The sequence below is a fragment of the Neolamprologus brichardi genome, chromosome 11 (genome assembly GCF_056152115.1).
Source record: "Neolamprologus brichardi isolate AB-2024 chromosome 11, ASM5615211v1, whole genome shotgun sequence".
Taxonomy (NCBI): domain Eukaryota; kingdom Metazoa; phylum Chordata; class Actinopteri; order Cichliformes; family Cichlidae; genus Neolamprologus; species Neolamprologus brichardi.
In genome coordinates this window covers 25,165,069-25,179,014 of record NC_142114.1, presented here as the reverse complement: position 1 = coordinate 25,179,014, position 13,946 = coordinate 25,165,069, and the positions used below count along the sequence as shown (strand labels likewise).

The 13,946-nt window shown below is 42.6% G+C and overlaps 1 protein-coding gene across 4 annotated transcripts in view; it reads right to left on the bottom strand.

The window, feature by feature from the left end:
- The window catches only part of sema6cb (semaphorin 6Cb), a 161,473-nt gene that overhangs the window by 105,655 nt on the left and 41,872 nt on the right, over positions 1–13,946 (bottom strand). For 3 of the 4 annotated variants that reach the window (XM_087848419.1, XM_087848421.1, XM_087848422.1), the window contains exon 3: positions 13,123–13,256. The exons of the other annotated variant lie outside the window; for it this stretch is intronic. The gene's annotated coding sequence lies outside the window, so the exon portion shown is untranslated. The remainder of the gene's footprint in view (positions 1–13,122; positions 13,257–13,946) is intronic. 4 annotated transcript variants of the gene reach the window in all.

The following is a 13,946-nucleotide window of genomic DNA, read 5'->3' as shown; positions in this document are numbered from 1 at the left end:
CGGAGTTTTTAGAAATCTCCGTTTTCAGTGACCGAAAACGCCGTTTACGTGTGGACGAAAGGTGCAAACGCATAGAAAAATTGTGTTTGCAAGAAATACCCGGGTACGTGTGGACATAGCCTTAATAAGACACAAGATTTTATGTTTGCACTCTGTATGATCATATTATCTGTTCAATCACAGGCTAAGAAACGTGGCTGCTGTATCGATCACAGCTGGAGGCCACTTCGTGCATATACCTTTCTCCTACCGCAGCTCAACTAGAGCTTCTTTTCTGTTGGAATGCCAACACGCCTTACCTTTATCTCTGTCGCAGTTCTTATCTGTTTGTTTTTCTTTTCTACAAATGTCAGTGTCACATTGATCACTCAAACAATAGCAAATCTATATCTGAAAAGTTGGCACTGTGACACGTTGATCACGTAACAGGTTAGTAGATATAGGTCTACTAATGTTTGTGTGATCAATGTGTCACAATGCCACCATTTTTTGCACCAATCGTTTGCATGATCAGCATGAGACTGCAGGAAAAAAAAGATAAAGAAATACAAAAAAAAATTTGGTTTCAACAGAAAAGAAGCTGTAGGAATCAAAAATGGTGGCACTGTGTCATGTCAATCACAAGAACGTTAATGTTTGCGTGATCGGCATGACTGTCGTGTCGATCACACGGTCATGTTTGCATGAGCAACGTGACACAGTTCCAGTATTTCCAAGCAACAGACAAAAATATCAGCTCAACTATTTCATAGTTGTAATCTTTCTTCTGGGAAAGAAAAAAGTAATAATTACGTGCTGTAGTATCAATCACAAGTTTCATACACAGATTACTTTAAATGAGCAGCCTGCATGAAAAACAATCAAATATAATTTATTATGTTCGTTTTTATACATCCTTGCAAGTTATTTTGAGGTCTGTCCATCGAGAGGTTCCAGTGTTTCAACTTGTAATCAATCCCATTCTAAAGAGACTTTGACTTGAGGTCAGACTAACAACTGACTTGTTGTAGCCAAAGTGTTTTAGACAAGACGAATAAAAAGCTGAAAATTACTTACTTGATGCCCTTTTGCAGTGTTCCAAAGTTGCGTGAAGTCACAGAATAAATTACAAAATAAATTTAGTCCAAATGTTTATCCATGTGAGGGGGCTTCTTGCTGTTTTCAGTTTAAAGTGCATCTCCCCCCCCCCCATCAACAACTGGATGGCTGGTCTGAGCAACAGTTTGACCACATTTCTCGTGCTACCTCTGTAAGTGCTTCATGGCATTTCCTGCAGAGTGACATTCTCTCCCCACTTGTACGCCATTTAACACAACACTGATACATTCCAGAACACTGTCTGCAAGATAAGGTATTCCCTTCAACTAGAGCATCAGATACTTCACTGCCAGAGACTTTCATTGTTCTTGTCTATTTTGCATCCACGTTGCCATTTCTTATAATAACTTAAGAGAGATGTCTGGCTCTAATGCTTTGCTAACGTAGGGTAAATTATTTTTTAATGCTGCATTAATCCACTTTTTTTGCTTCACTCTAATGCATTTTTTAAAACAACTTGCAAAATAAGACTCTGAACACCCTTTAGTAGATTCAGTGTCAGTTTACATTAATTGCAGAAGAACAGTTCTGGCACAGTGTTTATACGAGCCAATTCCCCCCCATCCCCCACCCCCCACCCCTCATCTGCCCTCCCTCCCAAGTGACTCTTTATTTCTGTTTGAACAAAAAAGATATTTCCTTTACAAAAGCAGCTGCTAAAACAAAAAGGAAAAAGAAAACACAGCACTCGCTGATGTCTACCACACATTTTCTTCTCTGTGGAGTGCAGTCAAAGCAGAACAGCTAACCTCTCACCTGGTTTTGTATGGGAGGCTCAAAAAAAAGTTGTTTTGCATAATATGTGCAGTGAAAATCAAAATCGAAACCGTTGCAAACTGGCACATTCAGCAAAAGAAGGAGAGCTGTTCAAAAGCGGAGCGCAGAAAAATATTCAATATCAGTTTGGAACATCATCTTATTTTATTTTGTTCAAATTGTCTGAATCTGAATCCGTTTGAATCACAACATTAATGCTGACACTGTAAACTCTAAGCAGTAGGACATAACGCCAGTCAACGCCCTTATTTTCAACTCACGTGACTTCTTTGCCTGAGTCATGACAGGTAAGTGAAATGATGGACTAACTCCTTCATGTTTCTTTGGAGCGTTTGTTCGTTAATGGCTGAGAATCAACCCCATGTCAACATACTGGTTGGTAGCAGCAAAGGCCAGAAGGGACCTGAGGTGGTGCTCACACCCACCACTGTGTTGCGACCTGGCACGGGCCGGTGCTTTAGAAGGGAGACTCATGGAAATCAGCAGGGCTTGGCTGGGCTTCACTCCCGCCTTGGTCCGCTAATGGCTTTCCAAGTTTGCGGCTGCCATTTGTCAGCTTGACTGATGTCTGCTCCATGACGATTAATCTCTTTCAATCATCCATCTCTTCACCATCAGAGCAAAAGTACAGCGCTCCGGCATGCTGGACCAGAACAACATGGATTTGCTCCCCAAATCAACCTCACATAATAAAACACCTGAAGCTTCAAAGTTGCAGGTAGAGCAGGGTGTGTTTTGAGTATTGTGAGGATAAGGGGATAAATGTACTGCAGCAGAAGAGAAGACAAAACAAAAATGGAAAAGAAAAAACTTGGCATTCTTGTCTTGTACATAATAGAAGAGCATCAGACACAGCCAAAAACCACAGAAAGCAAGACGAGCTGTTGAGATAGGTTGTTCCTATTCCTGGAACATTTTCAGTAGTCTATGAAGAAAAAAAAAATAGGGGTCTGCATCGCCCCTCTTACTTCATTAAGCGATTCTTATTGAAGCCTTGCGAGCAGGATCCAAACAGGAAACATTAAGTCTCTGGAGAATAGAGAGAAAGTACAGCAATTCTGTCTGTGTGAAAGAGTGAAAAGACAGAGTGAATGAGGTGTGGCGAGTGAATATAAAGCAGTGAGAACACAGGCAGGAAAAGGAATAAAACATAGTTAGGGAGCAACAGTGTGAAGGGAAAAGCTAAAAGAGGTTGCAGTGCCCCAGGTGAGCCCTGTGGTGGGTCATTTCACAGCCCTGTAGGCTGAATAACACTGACAGGTCAGCTGGAAGACTCACTGCCAAGAGAGACTCATGACAGAAAGAAAAGAGCACAGGGCTGCACCTCTACACACAATTTCACACATAAAAACAGTACATGCAAACGCACACCTCCCCGTCTTCGCCGCAATATAATTTCCTTTTCAATCTGCTGCACAATAACCTAGCCACTGTTTATTGACCTTTACCATACAACTATTCACCAGGCAATCACTCCTTTGGCTCAAGACACAGAGATGTAGCTCCCACTGCTCTGCCGCCTCAGTGCTGCAAATCCACAAATGTACAACTGGCTTCAATAGCTGCGTACATAGTTCAGGAAGCGCGTTTGGTGCCTGAGCGAAGGAGGAGTGCCTCTCTGACAGCAGCGATGATTGGATCATCAAAGAAGACAACTCAATATTATAACCACCATTAGTGCAGTAACAAATCAATTAAAGGGAATTACAGCACTAAAGGCCCGTGTTCACATGAGTGCCTGAGAGGCATATGGTTTCGCAGTCTGTATTCACAACATTATACTTGATGGTTCTCAGTCTTGCCCAAGCTGCTGTCATCCAGTTTCACAGGCATAACATATTGGCTTTAAAATCTTCAATTAGGACGATGCCCTTAAGGATGGGCAGTATGAATAAAAGCATACAAGAGAAACAAGTCAAACCAGTCTCTCCAGAAGGGAAAAAAAAACTATTTCAGAGATTTTTATTTTATTTTTTTTGATTTTTATGTGTTGCTCCCTGATTTTGATCAAGCCCTAAAGGGAGTAAAACTCCCCAAATCTAAAATGACAGACTTCATCCTCACTGATATTTTTAAAATAGCCAGTCCCAAATGTTTTTTTAGAGCAGGTATACCAGCACTGAACTTCCTCCTTTATTTCCTCTTTTTGTTGATCATGTTTGTAGACTTGGAGTCTAAATACAGACTAATGGGAAACTGTCAAGTTTGGAAGGCTTGTTTAAAAAAAAAAAAAAAATCATAAAAAAATAACAGACTGATCAACAAAATCTGTTAGAATTTTTTGGCAATGCAGCTTTTTCTCTGAACACTGTGTTGCGATTATATAGCCAGAATAAAAAAGCAATACTCTGATCTCCACAGGTAAGATAAAGGTTGAGTGAAAATAAACGTAAAATTCATCTCAAACTGAAACGGGGAGCAATTTTAACACTCGCTGGTTTAATTCTTTTGAGACTTTTGCTGTTTGTTTCAAGGAGAGTCGAATGCTCTTCAGCCTTCTCATGCATGAAAATTAGAGGCGGTGAGGCGGCTGCGGCGGATCCGTCGAGGAGGCAACCTCCTGCCGCCGAATGAATGTCAGTGACAGTGCAAGTCCTATTTGGCTGACAAGCAGCGGGGAAGCAGGTGGGCAGGCTGAGGCTTATCTGCCAAAACAGCCGGGGTTACACCACACCTCCTGCCACAAGAACTGCTACGACTCAGCGGCTACATGCAGAGAGAATGAGAGGGTAGCAACATGATGGAAGAGACGTGAGAAAAGGGAGGTAGAGATACAGTAGGTTCGGGGAGGAGATTAGCAGCGTAAAAAGAAGAAGCCAGGAGAATGATTAGATCCTCTGAGCTATAAGAAAGTGCTGCTTGTAGAAGAGGCAGGAGAATACCAGAGAGAGTAGAACTGAGAAATGGTGAAAATGATATATGTGTGTTAGAGATTTAGCAAGCAATTTAAAGAAAAACATACACATTATTGAGCCAAGGCACTTAAATGAGCTCCTCAAACACAGTGACATTAAAGACTAATCATAATATTTCCACAACCAAATCCCAATTCACACTGGATCCTTTATCACAACAGAAAACAAGAAAGAAAAAGGGGATAAAAATAACCCCTCAAAAATTCCTTTGCCTGTTGCTCTCTTTACCAGTGACTGCACTATTCACCCTTGCGTGTCCCACATAAACCCGTCTGCTGCTCTAATCTTAGGCTACGTTCACACTGCAGGTCTTAATGCTCAATTCCGATTTTTTGATCAAATCAGATTTTTTTGTCTGCTCGTTCACACTACAAATAAAATGCGACAGCAAACGCGCTCTAGTGTGAACGCTCAAAGCGGCCGCATGCGCAAAAGAAGACGTCACACACAACGCGCTCTGTTTAGACCCAGAGCAAACAGTATTGTTTGACTGATGGCCCTTAATATAAAGACTTCAGACTTCACGTTTCCCAATTTTTGCTTTAAGTTATTTTGTTATTTACATAATAATGTAAATAACCTAATAATGATCCTTATTGCTGTTTTAGAGGAGCGCTGCTTCAAAGGATAGTTGCAGATTTCTGTCAGAATCTGCAGATTATACAGAACAAATAAAATGTTCACGTTTCTCCAACGTTGTCTTCCCAACAGTTTCACTGACATCTACACTGGATGGCCAGGAAGCGTTCGCGATGTCTTCTCGGGCGCTGATAATTGGCGTCTGTCTTGTGTCAGTGACGTAAAAGACGGATTTAATGACCGTTCAAACAGCAGTCGCTTTCTAAAACATCGGATATGTATCGGATTCAGTACCACATACGAAAGTGACCCAGATCGGATTTGAAAATATCGGATTTGTGCCGTTCCCACTGTCATACCATGATCGGATATGGGTCGCATAGGGTCAAAAAAATCTGATTTGATGCGCTTTCGCCTGCAGTGTGAACGTAGCCTTAGAGGCAACACACCGTCACCCTCACTCCACTGGGGGCATTGCACCTTTCCCAAAATCATCTCCAGGGTTTTTCTGAAGTGTTGACTAAGCAGCTCCAGGCTCACTGTCAGGGAGCTCTGCTGGGGTTTCGCGAGGAAGTGTGAATGTGAGATACCAGGTGTCACTTTAATTGAGACCTCGATGCTGCCGTCTGAGCGAAACGGAAAAATTGTAGCGCAGATAAGGCGACGTTACACCTGTGTAAGGACAGCTGATTACACAGTGGGATTATTTTAAATGAAGCTCAAAACAAGGACTTTATGCACCTAAATATCTCATCACTGCACCCGAATCACGTCCCCTGCAACGCAGAGGGTGAAAAGCATTATCCAAACAGACAAAGAGGATTAATTTGTGTGCTGCACGGAAACAGACTGTACATCTTTTCTGTGGTGTAACAACATTACAGCGGTTCCTATTCTGATTGATGAAAGTGCCATGTCTGCAAGCACCTCTTTTACATAGTGAAGAGCCTTCCCTGCAGCCCGCCATCTATCATCTGACAGTGGGATGGCTGTATTCATCTTAATGCATTGCAGACCCAAACAGGTCCCAGGTCACACACTGCTGCCATGAATCCCTGTGTCTGATTCTAAAAGAGGAGGAGAGATGAGATGGCCAGGGAGTTTTTGATGGGTGCACAAAGGAGAACAATACTGCCACTTTAATGTTTGTATCACCTCCTAGCACTACCTGCATCGTGACAGGCCATCAGTAAAAGCTGTCCTAAGAGTATAGAATGTTTTACCAATTCTAATAGGGTAAAGCCACCCTAAAATGCATCCTTATGACGCACAACTGCAGCATACTTTGCGTGACTAAGACTAATTTCTTTTAAGCTGGATTCACTGCCAGAACTTTTTCCACTATTGACTAAAACTGAGGTACAAACATCCTCAAGACTAGTCCTGCGGTCTAGTCTTGAGGTGACGCCATGTTACTTTTGGCATTTAACGGTCCTGAACTGTTACAAATGCCAGCGTGTTGAAAGCTTTCATGTTTAAAGATATTTCAGGTAAACCGTGAAGTGGAAAAACAGTGTATTTGAATAAGAGTTCATTCATGATCCAATTATGATTAAGTAATGATGCCTATATCCTTTCAAACTGTGGATTTGCAGAATTCTTACGTCACAATTTCCACAGGGGGAGGAAACGCAGGTGGAATTAATGCGTACCAAGTTCAGACTGCACAATAACAGCCCAGTTATGGTCCAACACACACAACATAGGGTCTTGTTGGAAATGGTTAACGTGCATGTCAGTTGATTGCTTTCTCTCACATCTCTCATATCTGGGGTACATTATAATGTCCCTGCACACTGACTTGCATGTCACATTTTTATTCTCCCAAAAAATCTTCCATGACTGCTTCATTATCCAGTTTAGGTAGGTGGAACTGTGAAGCAGAATAGACAGCCATTATTACACACACACACACACACACACACACACACACACACACACACAGCTTAACTCTCTAGCTCGACTCTCCTTTCCACTGACATCATGCATGTCGTGAAAGCCAACAAGCTTGACTGACAAAAAGAAACAAGAAGCAAAGCTTTTATGGCTCTAATTAGGGCTGGGCGATATGACCCAAAATTCATATCTCGATATTTTTTACCTGGACGGTGATATAAGATATATATCTCGATTTTTTATTTATTTTTTTTTAAAGCCATAAAGTAAGAACAAAAAGAGACTTCTTAGTCAAAGCTGTGTCCCAGATGTCACACAGGCACTTTTATTAACATAGAGCATAGATGTACATAAAATTTACTCAAAAATAAAGTATGAGCATTTATTAAATAATAATGCTCCATAAATAAAAGAAAACAATGTTGTTTTTGTGCATAACAAAAAGCTCACAATTGTGCAGTCAAAATGTAAACTAAAAGATGCAGAGCATAATAACAAAGACAGATTTCACAGCTGCTCTGTTCCCAACTTCTACTGTGTGACTGACAGCCTGGAGTTTGAAATCCTCTTCCTAACCACGTCTCTTAACAGGTGCCATTTATGGTCCTTATACACAGTAGGGTAATATTACGTTGAAGCACAGTACGTATCACTCCGCGAGGCTCCTCGGTAGCCGTAATGCTCTGACAATCCATCAACAGGTGCAGCTCCGTAGCTTACCAAAGTCGTACTAAAACATTTTTTGACAGATTGCTGAGCGCCGTGTATCACATAAAATCGGTTCGCGGCCATCAAGCACAACCAGAATTCATACATAAGGCGCGCTGTCAACTTCTGAGAAAATGAAAGGATTTTAGGCCGTGCAGCGCCTCTGGGCTGCATGGCGTTAGCGTGGTTAGCTCGTTAGCGTGGTTAGCTCGTTAGCGTGTGTCACTACCCGATCCGTACCGGAAACCCGATCGGTACCCCGCATGCGCGAAAGGTGTCTACTTCCGGTCAAAGCGTTTTACGATAGTTACGGGTCAGAGTATCTGTTAAGATGTTAAGAATAATAAGTATATCTTAAAATGTTTGCAATAATGAAGCATTTCAGTACAATGTAGACAAAAACGAAAAATAAAAAGATAGTTACGGATCGGGACTCCCCGATCCTTACTGCGCATGTGCAAAGTCGGACCGTACAAATCGGGGGCCTTTCTCAATATGCGTACTTGTGCGTACTTGCGTTCTCGTGTACTCGTGATACGTCATCAGTCGGAGACCAAGTACTGTTCCAATTCGAAGTACGCATCAAGCTGAGAACGCGAAAAAGTCCCGGATGTGTTCTCGCTCCGCCCGTTTTATCGAGCATGCATCGGTGGTGACTTGTGTGGACTTGGTACAGCTAAATATCCCAGAATGCATTTCGTCCAAAACTCAAACGCGGCAATGGTGGACGAGCGGGGCTAAAAACTTTTAAATATTACTCTTTCTGGGTCACAAAATAAACTTTTAAGTTCTTTTCAAGCGAGAATGTAGCTGTGTAAACTTCGAATATCTGCTCAGTTTATCAAGATATCATATATTTCCAAACGAGGTCCGACGTTTTCGGAGACGTCTGTGACCCGCCAGCTCCATAGCAGACAGCGAGGTCGAGGATTATTACAGCCGGCGAGAACAGCAGACTCCCGGCAGATCGTTTTCAACCCCCCCGCGGTCTTTTCGCTACTCAGGTTAAACAAACCCCAGTAGCTGTCTATTGTATTGAGTGTCCACTAAAATAAAAATAAAAGCGTTCTAACATCTCACCTGCTTGTTTTTATTAAGGTATGTACACGTATGTACATGTACACTATTTTTATTAATAGAGATTTCACTACTGAGGTTAAACATGATATATAAGTCACTTAGATCACTTCTAAATGTTAATGTTTGGCTTATTTCGGCTTTTATTTGTTCCTGAGTAAACCGGTTTGGCTGTGATTAAAGTTAAGCTTCATAACATATTACTCACAGTTAAATTAAGGACGGCAGTAAAAACTCCGGACCTGTGACATCATCAAGTACGAAGTACGCTGGTGTTCCAATTGTACAAATCGCGAGTCAGTGCTCGCGTTCTCGGCGAGTCCCTACTTCCGTGCGTTCTCGGCGAGTACGTACCCGCCGAGAACGCGAGTACGTACTCGTGTACTTGAGAATTGAGAAAGGGCCCGGGTCTACCCGATCCGTACCGCGCATGTGCAGGGGTTTTCTTCTTCTTCTGTTCGTTTAATGGCAGTTTACTCCCCAGTGTACGAGGATACTGCCACCTGCTGACCGAGCGAATGAACCCTATTGTAAACTGAATTGGCGTCATTACAAACGTGTGTTAAATTTGATTTAGTGATAGTCGAGTGTGTTTATGCTTGTCTGTGTGGAGAGGATTGACTGGAATAGTGATGATGATGTCCGCTATCACTGTCAATTGTCAGTAAACACTTAATCTGGCTGCTGAATCTTCATGTGACACATTGCTAAGTCAATATTATTACGTCTGTAATTAGGCGCCATTCTTCTTATTTTACGGCGCTTTTGTTCAATCGGGGAACGCTCTCTGTTGAGGAGAAAAGCGTGAATTTGTTTGTATACGGATTATCCATTGTTTAAATGTCCCGGGCAGTCGGAAAGGAGGCAGAGCTGTTGAGAAATGCTAGGAGCTAACTGGGCGCTAACCGTATCATTCAAATATACTGAATGTCGCAATGTTGGCAAAGAGAGGAAGTGACGTAAGATTTGCGCATGCGGGGTACCGATCGGGTTTCCGGTACGGATCGGGTAGCGACAGCGTGGTTAGCTCGTTAGCGTGGTTAGCTCGTTAGCTAGCTAACACGTTGACGGCGTCCAGCCCCACGCACGGGGCGATGCGCAGTAACTCGTTAACGGAGATTTGCCGTGTCCATCTTGTCGCTTCCTGCAGGTGAAGCGATGGGGGAGGAGGGGGATTTGCGTTCAGTGAAGGAGGGGCGAGGCCGAGTAATGTTGCGTAAAGACAAAAGTGGACGAAAGAGAGGCAAACTTGCGGCTCCACAAGTATAGTTATAACGTAACATAGACTATATCGATATAAAGGATATTGTCACATCTTATATCTCGTATAAAAATATATTGATATTTTTTAAAAACTCGATATATCACCCAGCTCTAGCTCTAATCATCTAATCTGAAATGTTGGCCATCATATACACAAACAAAAATATTGTGTAGACTGTGCTCAGCATAAGAAGTGTCCCAGTAAGCGATGGCAGCCAAGCAGCATGTTCAAAAGCCTGACTGCTGCTGAATGGATGCAGTCACCATTACGCAGCCTTGTTTTACCTATTGTGACAAGTCAGAATGTCGGTGTGAAAAAAGGTCCGAGTATCAGAAGCATGTTGCCACCATGCTATTTTACCCGCATGACATTTCTGACCAGAGAACAGAGAGAGGGCATTGTGGGGGTAGAGAACCGTGAATGAGCAGTTTTCTTCTGTTGCTGCTGCTCGAGTTTGACCATGTCAAAAATGTTGCTGCTGGATGCAGAGCAGGCCGCTGTGTAATCTGGTGAGAGCCGTGCAGAATAAATGGCAGCTGCTGCTGTTGTCGCGTCTCACTCGGAAAGCGCCCCAAGTCAAAATTCTCACACAGTAAATTAAAAGCACAATAATGCAAAGCAACCACAAAGAGATTGGAGTCAAGAGCACAATCATGATTAATTATACCCCAAAACATACCGAACACACCTTTAAGCTGTTTACATTTACTCACCATGACTAAAAGCGCTTTGATTTAAATCGGTTTATGCTCATTATTTATTGTTGTTACGCCATAAGAGTAAATTGAATCCTAAGTTTAAAAAAATAAAGGCACTGAATATCAGACCGAGATGACATCCAACAATGTGAAAGCACTTGATTTTTCCTATGACACCTGCAGGTTGCGAATCCAACTACAACTTCACCATCTTCCTAGTTGCATCAAAATCTTATGTCACGGGGAAATGCAAAACACAGCAAAACCAGCAATTAGAACAAGAAAGGGCTCAAGGTCAAAACACTATGCAATAGACATTCTTCTTTGCTGTGATGCAGACCTTGAATTCAAGACATTTCCTGCCACACAATAGCAAACCTCTAATCTAAGCTAAACACATGCAAGTGCAGCAGTCTCTGGAAAATTAAAAACAGGGCGTGACATGAAAGTATCTTGAGCAAAATTAATTCCATCAATAAAAACTTTTGGACATTTCTTCAGTTTGGGTTCTGCATCACTTTTCAAAGCATGCACAGGGTAAACAGTGCTTACTGAGCTTCGACGCTTAAGACAAATCTGAGCCCCACACGCTACTTATAAATCACAACAAGATGTCAACATGTCCGAGATGTGGTGAATCAAGCAGAAATTGCGACTATAAAAGTAGTACACTTACGTTAACAATCTTTACAGGGAAGGAAAGTGACCATGACGAGTATAATTAAATTAACTCAGTGCTCGCCCACAGGATATTACAGCGTATGGCTGTTACCTACACTACTGAATTACAAGGGCGCTAAAGCAAAGTGTTTGCCTCAGCAAGTGAGCAGATACTTCTTTATTTTCTTGCTTTGCCTGCTCTTCTTGGCCAATGGTGGGGGTTGGAGGGGGGGGTGTAATTGGCATGCAAGCTTCAGCTGGGCTGTTAGATGAGCCAGGTCCCAAGCTCGGGCACAAAGCACAACGGCTCTGCTGTGCCCACAAAATTAGTTTAAAGCTGTGATTCAGCAACAGGCTGAGACCTGTACAGTGCCACTGGTGCCATCCATCATGGCAAATCCATTTCTCTGGCAGGACAACTGAGCCAAACCGACACCCCCTCACCTCACACAAAGCACAGCCTAGCAGCAGGTAGAAAGAAATATAAAAAACAAGGGTTCTGATGGTTTCAGCAAATAGGGAAGTCTTGTTAGGCTGAAGGTGACCATATATTACTAGCCGTTTTTTGTTTACAGTTCCTCTCACTCTAGTCCTCCTAACACTTGGCAAAAATGTGCCTTCTCCAACACAGCTTAGATGAAAATAACACTAAGATTGCTGTTCACATATTTTGCCCCATTTCTGTGCTCTTCTATTCAACATAAAAACTTTGGTACAAATAACAAATACTGCCCAGACACAGACCCCAGTGTTATTTCTGTGTATGCACAGTAACGTAAGCCTGAACCCTAAGATCAAGACAGCAGCGATTTACACTGGTGTGAAGTGAGGTAAAGCTATTTACAGCAGCGGTCCCTAACCTTTTTTGCGCCACGGACCGGTTTATGCCCAACAATATTTTCACGGACCAGCCTTTAAGGTGTCGCAGATAAATACAACAAAATAAAACTAATACCGGTACCGAAAAAAAGAAGATTTATTCATAACACACGTGAAAAGACCCAGGAAAACAGAGTTAAGGATAAAAACGATAACAAAATAACGCTAAAAACCGAAAAAAAAAATACCCTGAAAACCATACATTTCACACCTGAGCCTCAACTCTCGCGGCCCAGTACCAAACAACTCACGGACCGGTACCGGTCCGAGGCCCGGGGGTTGGGGACCGCTGATTTACAGGATTTTCATTTAAAGTAACTGATCCCAGAAAAAGATGGGATTACTTTGTATCATTAGCTTCCAACGGTAATAATAATAGTAAGTTCACTTACTTAGCAGCTTTAATCAAGCTATGATATGAACATAAGGCAGAACAACGTTTGCTACAACTGAAAGCTGTGTTAATACTGTTGTAGTTACATCTGATACTTGGAACAGTTTGCAATATTTCTCAAATTAAGTGATCTAACCCCATCAAAAAACAGCTGAGGTTAGACCATTATTGACTCACCAGCATCCAACTATGTCAGTGAGTCACAGCAACACTGGACAAAGACAATGGCTGGGATAAGAGGATGGCGTCGAGGAAGGTGGGGGGTGGTGGTTTGCCAGCTGATCGAATCTTCTTATTAACTTTCCCCAGGCCTGTGGAGAGATAGAAAAAGGAAAGGAGGGAGGGAGAGGAGGAGGTAGGGAGGATTGGTTTAATGAAGACTCCTGCCGTGAGAGTTCGTCTGCCTATGGTGCGGCCCTGTGAATAAGCCTGGCAGACAGATGGGCTGAAGAATTGATCAGTGGAGACAGTCTACAGAGACCAGCACAGACTCAGAGGCTGTGTTTTAGTTGAGGTGAAGTACACAATCAAGGATATCAAAGACGATGAAATGTCACTGGAATTTACTACCAGTGGGAGAAAGCACTACAGTTAGAGGCACAAATGCGCAGAGGAATACAATCTAAATTGGAGTTTGATTTGAACTGACAGCAGAGAGGGGGCCATAAACTTCAAAACCAAACCGCGCATGCTTATTATTTATTAGACTGGCATGTCTTGAAGAATGAAACGGAGGACTGTGGAATCAGTCCTTGAAAGATCTCCTCAGACTGCCGATTCGGAGGCCTTTTGGTATCTTAGCCCTTTGTCTCCCGGTTGTCCTTCTGAGAGCTGTCCCACTTTCAGCCCTGGCTCTGTGTGGCATCCATCTTTCACACGAGTGACAACGCCCCCCCCCCCAACTCTGCACTGCCACTCGTCTATTGTTCCAGCCCGGCACAGCAAGTCCCACAATTCTATCATCTCCACAAGCTCAATACTTGCCTGCACTGCTGATAAGT